Raw genomic sequence first — 7,175 nt, forward strand, 5'->3', positions numbered from 1 at the left:
GCCTGCCTCTGCCTCCCAAGTGCTGGGATTAAAGGCGTGCGCCACCAGGCCTGGCTCCCCCTGGGTTTTTAGAGACAGGTTTTCTTTGGGTAGCCCTGGATGTCTTGGAATTGTCTCTGTAGTATAGTCTGACCTTTAACTTGAGAAAGATCTTCTTGCCTCTCCTTCCTGAGTGCTGGATTAAAGGTATATCCCATCACTGCCCTACCTAAATCATGGTAATGTCAAAATATATTGATGGGTATACCAGAGGCAGATATACTGAGATAGGAGGATCTATTTTATGGACCAAGATGCTATCTGTTGACAATCTTCGCTCTTGGGTAGATGGAAGCTTGTGTTCTACTAAGTAGCTTATAAGAGGTTTGTATTCTCATGCTCCAAGTATTACAGAGTGAAGCACAAGATGGCTGCCTCCAGAAGGCTAAAACTAGCCCAAGATAAAGTAATTAGCCCCCAAACCTACAAAATTTCAGTCTCTCCACAGTACTTGAAGATATTCATACTGTCTATCAGACTCTATAGACAAACTCCACCCAGGAGTTATGTTCACAGCCAGACACGGCTTCTATTTGAGAATTTTCATTCACAAGATCCAGTCTGGGATTTTTCACAAAATAGGTAAATGCTCTATAACTTGTTTAAAAGCTTAAAATTAAGGCCAGAGAGATGGCTCAGTGGTTAAGAGCACTGGTTGTTCTTCAAGAGGACTTGGGTTCAATTCCCAGCATTCACATGGCAGCTCACAGCTGTCTGTAACTCCAGTTCTAGGGGATCTGACACCCTCACAAACAACATACACGTAAGCAAAACACCAATGCACCTTAGAAATTTTTTTCCCCGCCTCTTCACCTTAGAATTAAGAAAAAAAAAGTTTAAAGTTACTTAAAGTGAACCATAAAGCAAAATTGGACTCCCAGATGTTAAAGACTGTTATGGATTGTTTTTGTGCTGGGCAGTGGTGAGACACACCTTTAGTCCCAGCATTCAAGAGACAGAGGTGTCCCGCGCCAACCGTCTCGCCAGCAAGAACGATGCGGCACACAAACAGGATCCTTCTGTAGCAAAGCTTTAATACTCTTGAGAGGGAGAGCACAAGCTTCCAAAGCGGAGACCCCGAGCAACAGAACTGCCTCCCTTATATAGGAGCTCTACTCCGCCTCGGACGTGGCGCTCATGGATTGGCACAGGTCGAATCATGCGATGTGATGTCAGAGGCGAGCACTCNGGCCCTTAGGGTGTGGCCTGGCTTACCCATGCGCAACATAGTATCACTCCCGGCAGCGGATGTCAGCGCCATCTTGTAATGGCGATGTGAGGCGGCGCTCCACACAGAGGCAGGTGGATTTCTGAGTTTGAGGCTAGCTTGGTCTACAGAGCTAGTTCCAGGACAGCCAGGGCAACACAAAGAAACCCTGTCTTAAACAAAAAATAAAAAACCACCAGGATGCCTTGAAACACCTGTTTGCAAAGCAGAATGTATGTAACCTTATGCTTTTTGCCTTTATAAATCCCTGTGACTCTGTGCTATATTTGGGATTGTGGAGTCCCTGGTATAGCCCTGCTGCCAGTATCTGAATAAAAGTCCCCTCTCTGTTAAAATATATTCGTGGTCAGATTGGTGAATCCCTGAACCACCCAGACTCAAAAAAGACTAAACTGACTATCCCACTCTCATAATCATTCCCCCCCACCCCCTCCTTGCCCCCTCACCCCCCACTTGCTGCCACCTGACAGTCCTTAGCTCAATATGTCCTGAAAACTTACTGTGCTGCCCAGACTGGCCCTAAAATTCACAATTTCCTCTGCCTCCATCTCCCAAGTGCTGGGATTGCAGAAGTATCCATTACAGAACAGTTCCCTTGCAGATTAAAACTTGTGTCTTGCAGGACGCTCCTTAAACAGGAAGGTAAACAACTCAAAATAGCTTCAGGAAGTTCCTGAAACTGACCAGATTCACTAGGCTCCTCCCTGATAGAGTAAACAAACTCAGATAAGAGGAACCTGAGCTACAAAGAAAACTCCTGGAATAGACAACCAGCAAAGAATCTCAGACCAGAAGAGCTGCTTAGAGGAGGTTTAGTCTGACCGAGTCGCCTGAAAAGAACACCAACCTGTTGAGCTGCCTGCAGGCTGTGCAGTGAGTGCACTCCAGGTTCCTAGCTTTGTGAGCTGTCACCCATGCCTGGGTGAACCTTGGTGATGAAGCCGTCTTTGAGTCATTTCTCCCCCTGTAAGTAACCGCAGCAAAACTCCTCTGTTTTATCCGGTTGGTCTTTGGTGGTATCTGTAAATTGGACTGTTGTGGGTTCCCTCCCTGGCATGAGAGGACCTGGGTGTTGCCTTTCCTCAGAACAAGCTTTATCCGACAACAGCCACCATGCCTAGCTTTCCCTAATACGGTAGTGGTAGTTCTCAACCTATGGGTTGTGAAGTCTTGAGGGTAGAATGACCCTTTTCCAGGGGTCACCTAGATCATCCTGTTTGTCGGGATCATAGCAGAATTGTTTACATATAATTTGTAGAGCAAAATTACAATAGAAAAGTAGCAACAAAAATGATTTTATAACGGGCGGTGGTGGCGCACACCTTTAATCCCAGCACTTGGGAGGCAGAGACAGGCGGATTTCTGAGTTTGAGGTTGGCCTGGTCTACAAAGTGAGTTCCAGGACAGCCAGGGCTATACGGAGAAACCCTGTCTCGAAAAAAAAAAAAAATATGGTTAGAGGTCAGTACAACAAAATAAATACTGTATAAAAGGGTCACAGCATTAGGAAGGTTGAGAAACACTGCCCTGATAGGTATGTAAGTCTTTCTGTGTGTTTGTTTGCATGTCTTTCCTGTTTAACATACATTTTGTCTCATACTTTCCTTCCATCCTTTTTCTCATCTTTTTAGTTTTTCGAGACAGGGTTTCTCTGTGTAGCCCTGGCTGTCTTGGAACTCACTCTGTAGACCAGGCTGGCCTCGAACTCAGAAACCCTCCTGCCTCTGCCTCCCAAGTGCTTGGATTAAAGGTGTGCTTGCCTTTACCTCCCCAATGGTGTGATTAAAGACATGGCCCACTACACCCCTGTTTATTAGGCTTTTAAAAAGGAACACTGCTTTGGGGGCAAGCTGAGGCAGGAGGATCACCAGGAACCACACGTCAGTCAGTCTGGGCTTCCTAGGCGAGGGACTCCCATGTTGAAAACCATAGGAACGAAGGAGAAGATCCCGTTGGAAGGACAAAAACCCCAGAGCGCTAGTTCTAGCAAAGGAGCTGCAATCCCGAGGGCCGGTCATCCAAAGGCTCGGTCCGCCCTTAAGAGGGGGATCAGATCGTGTCTTCCCCGGCCGCGCGCTACTAGATAGATAAAGAGGGGGAGTGTGTGTGGCGGGGCCTAGGGAACCATTTGTGGTGGGTGTTGCCAGTTCAGTGCCTGAAAGATTGTGAAGAGGAGCCCGGCCGAACCTACTACCTCGGGCATCCGTCGGTACAGCGTCGCTCTGGCGGCGCTCGACAGCGGAATCGCAAGGCGCGGTGGGCGGGGCATGCAAATAATGACGCGGCCCGGTCTCCGCGGAACTCTGGGAAGGAAAAGCGCAACAAATTCCTCTCGGCCCCCTTGGATTCCTCGGGCTTTCCGTGGCGTTGAGGTGGTGGACAGGAGAGAAGAAAAGGGTCGGTGTCAGGCGCGTGTTTAGGGGTGCGCGGGTGTTGGTGACCGTGAGTTGAAGGTGTGAGCGGTGTTGAGTGTAGCGGGCGTGTGGGGTTGGTCGGGTATCGCTTCTCGGCCTTTTGGCTAAGATCAAGTGTAGTATCTGTTCTTATCAGTTTAATATCTGATACGTCCTCTATCCGAGGACAATATATTAAATGGATTTTTGGAAGTAGGAGTTGGAATAGGAGCTTGCTCCGTNCACTCCACGCATCGACCTGGTATTGCAGTACCTCCAGGAACGGTGCACCCCCTCCGGGGAGTAATCGTGGTTCTAAAAGTAGACTTCTCTTTTCTTCGTAGTTCTTGCTCGGTTATTGCATTTTATTGCCCACTGACTGGGTTCTCTGACGTCTTGTCTGCTTCTGTTCCTGCTATCTCACTACTTCTTGAGGCCTCTGAACCTTAGTTGCATAGGAGTAATATTAGGGAAAGAAGTGCTCAAGAAGTAAATGTTCTCTGCCTGGCAATGGTGGCACACGCAAGAATATTTCTCATGACACTGCTTATTAAGGCTCGCTTTGTAAAGTAGCTTTCTGCTGGGTAGTCAAAGCTCTTTGTAGGCGAAATCGGGGTTTTGGTTCTTGGTTTTTAGTTGCAAGTTCTGGTAGGTACTCGTATTTTTCATTTTGAGAGCCCCGCCACTTTGTTCCTACCACTAGGTTCTCAGGAGCCTGGACTCCATGCTCCACCACCATGTCTGCCTCATTTCTTGAGTTCTTTGTATATTTCTACACTCTAATCCTCTGTATTTTTTCTCTCATTGATAAACCGCTTTCTTTTATGATAAAGCTAGCTATCTTACTTATACCTCTATTTTGAAATGTCTTCGCTTTTTTCTTAAGACAATTTGGGTTATGCTGAGGTCATTTGTAAGCTCATTTTTGTGTAGGGTAAGAGATATGATTCGACTTTCATTTAGCATCTAAATAATCCCAATTTTTTCACATTTCGCCAGTGTATCTTTTTGGTACCTTTGTCAGGTGACTACAGTTGTGTGACGTTTGTATCCTGCTTTGTTTATTGCATTCATTGGTCTCTTTTGACAGTACCGTTCTGTTTTGTCGCTGTGTCTATAAAAGTCATGTATGAAGTAATGTATGATGATGTAATTCCACCAATATTCTTTTTGATCAGAATTGCTCGGCTTTCCAGGACCTTTTTTTTTTTTTTTTNCGGATAGAGGACGTATCAGATATTAAACTGATAAGAACAGATACTACACTTGATCTTAGCCAAAAGGCCGAGAAGCGATACCCGACCAACCCCACACGCCCGCTACACTCAACACCGCTCACACCTTCAACTCACGGTCACCAACACCCGCGCACCCCTAAACACGCGCCTGACACCGACCCTTTTCTTCTCTCCTGTCCACCACCTCAACGCCACGGAAAGCCCGAGGAATCCAAGGGGGCCGAGAGGAATTTGTTGCGCTTTTCCTTCCCAGAGTTCCGCGGAGACCGGGCCGCGTCATTATTTGCATGCCCCGCCCACCGCGCCTTGCGATTCCGCTGTCGAGCGCCGCCAGAGCGACGCTGTACCGACGGATGCCCGAGGTAGTAGGTTCGGCCGGGCTCCTCTTCACAATCTTTCAGGCACTGAACTGGCAACACCCACCACAAATGGTTCCCTAGGCCCCGCCACACACACTCCCCCTCTTTATCTATCTAGTAGCGCGCGGCCGGGGAAGACACGATCTGATCCCCCTCTTAAGGGCGGACCGAGCCTTTGGATGACCGGCCCTCGGGATTGCAGCTCCTTTGCTAGAACTAGCGCTCTGGGGTTTTTGTCCTTCCAACGGGATCTTCTCCTTCGTTCCTATGGTTTTCAACATGGGAGTCCCTCGCCTAGGAAGCCCAGACTGACTGACGTGTGGTTCCCGGTGATCCTCCTGCCTCAGCCTGCCCCCAAAGCAGAGTTTCTTTCATTTATATTTTGAGACAGGGTCTCTCTGTGTATTCCTGGCTATCTCACAATTTGCTATGTCGACCTGCCTGGCCCTGCGGTTTTAAAGTTCCTCTTACAGTTCCTCTCCTTTTAAAAGCAGATGAAAACTACTTCGGTTTGGAATTTTGGAGGAGTTTTCAGCTCCACAGGCTGGTCCATGAGAGTACCTAAGTGTTCCAGGCTTGCCAGAGCTCTGCGTTGAAAGTCTTTGCACAAGCGAAATTAAAGGAAAACCTCTGGGCAGGAAGACCCTTAGGACCAGGATCAATGGATCATTTATTGATGCCTGGAATCTCTTCCTATTCTCTGCCTCGGGCACTCTGGTACTTTAGTGGCGAAAAGAAAAGCATGAAAATTATTGCATATAGTAAGTGTAATTCTAGTGCTTGGAGGCTTGAGACACATACTCCCCTCAAAAAAAAGTGTGCACGTGCATGAGAGAGAGTGTGTGTGTGTGAGTTGGTAGAATGGTTGCCCAGCATGCCCAGCATGTTTTGATCCTCAGCAACACATAAAATCTAGGTTCATGTCACATATCTGAAAACGAAGTACCTTGGGGGGTACATAGATAAGAGGATCAATACCAAGGCAATTTTGGCTGCGTAATGAATTTGATGTCCACCTGGCACACACAAGCCAACAAAGAAGAGAAGAGGACGGGCTATAACTGAGTGTGCTCCAGCCTAGATTCAGCAGTTAACAAAAAAGTGCACCCGGGAACAAGCTCAGCTGCTTAGGTTTTTGTCAGTGTGACAAGGGTCCTTTAGAAAGAGAAATTCACTCGAGGAAAATGGCGACAATAGACAGGCAAGTCTGGATTTTCTTAATTAGTGATTGATGTAGGAGGGTTTAGTTCAGTGGAGATGGTAGCCCCCTTGGACACGTAGAACGTCGTCGTGGTGTGAGAAAGAAGGCCGGGCTCTTACCCTTGTTGAGTTCTTACCCTGCCTTCCCGCAATGGTTGGCTGTGATAGGGACACGTAAGCCAAAGTGCACCCTCCCTTCCAAATTTCCTTTTGGTCGTAGCGTTTATCACAGCAATGGAAGGAAACTAAGACACAGTAAAAACAAAAGACAAGTCCACTACAGAGCCCATGGCCTACCACCTTCACTTTAAGGGCAGCTCACTGCAGTTTCTCCCTGGAGTGCTCTTTGACCCTGTCAAACAAACATGCATACATACAAAGCAATCATAAATAGATAAATGTGTCAAACAAACGCTTTTTATTTATTTATTTATTTATTTATTTATTTATTTAAATGTGTGGTTTTATTTTTTTTTAAAGATTTATTTATTATATCTAAGTATACAATAGCTGTCTTCAGACACACCAAAAGAGGGCATCAGATTTCATTACAGATGGTTGTGAGCCACCATGTTGTTGCTGGGATTTGAACTCAGGACCTTCTGAAGAGCAAACAGCACTCTTAACCACTGAGCCATCTCTCCAACCCAAACAAACACTTTTTAAATCTCAATATCTCTCTCTCTCTCTCTCTCTCTCTCTCTCTCTCTCTCTCTCT

The 7,175-nt window shown here is 46.8% G+C and overlaps 1 non-coding gene and 1 pseudogene across 1 annotated transcript; one reads left to right on the forward strand and one right to left on the reverse strand.

Annotated features, from left to right (window-relative positions):
* The first annotated feature begins 3,765 nt into the window (after positions 1 to 3,765).
* LOC115065459 lies at positions 3,766 to 3,956 on the forward strand. The gene has a single exon (XR_003845243.1). It is a non-coding gene; the product is annotated as a U2 spliceosomal RNA (small nuclear RNA).
* An 882-nt stretch (positions 3,957 to 4,838) lies between these two features.
* Positions 4,839 to 4,956, reverse strand: LOC115065461 (annotated as a pseudogene).
* Positions 4,957 to 7,175: the final 2,219 nt, after the last annotated feature.

This window comes from Mus pahari, chromosome 14, assembly GCF_900095145.1.
Source record: "Mus pahari chromosome 14, PAHARI_EIJ_v1.1, whole genome shotgun sequence".
Classification (NCBI taxonomy): Eukaryota; Metazoa; Chordata; class Mammalia; order Rodentia; family Muridae; genus Mus; species Mus pahari.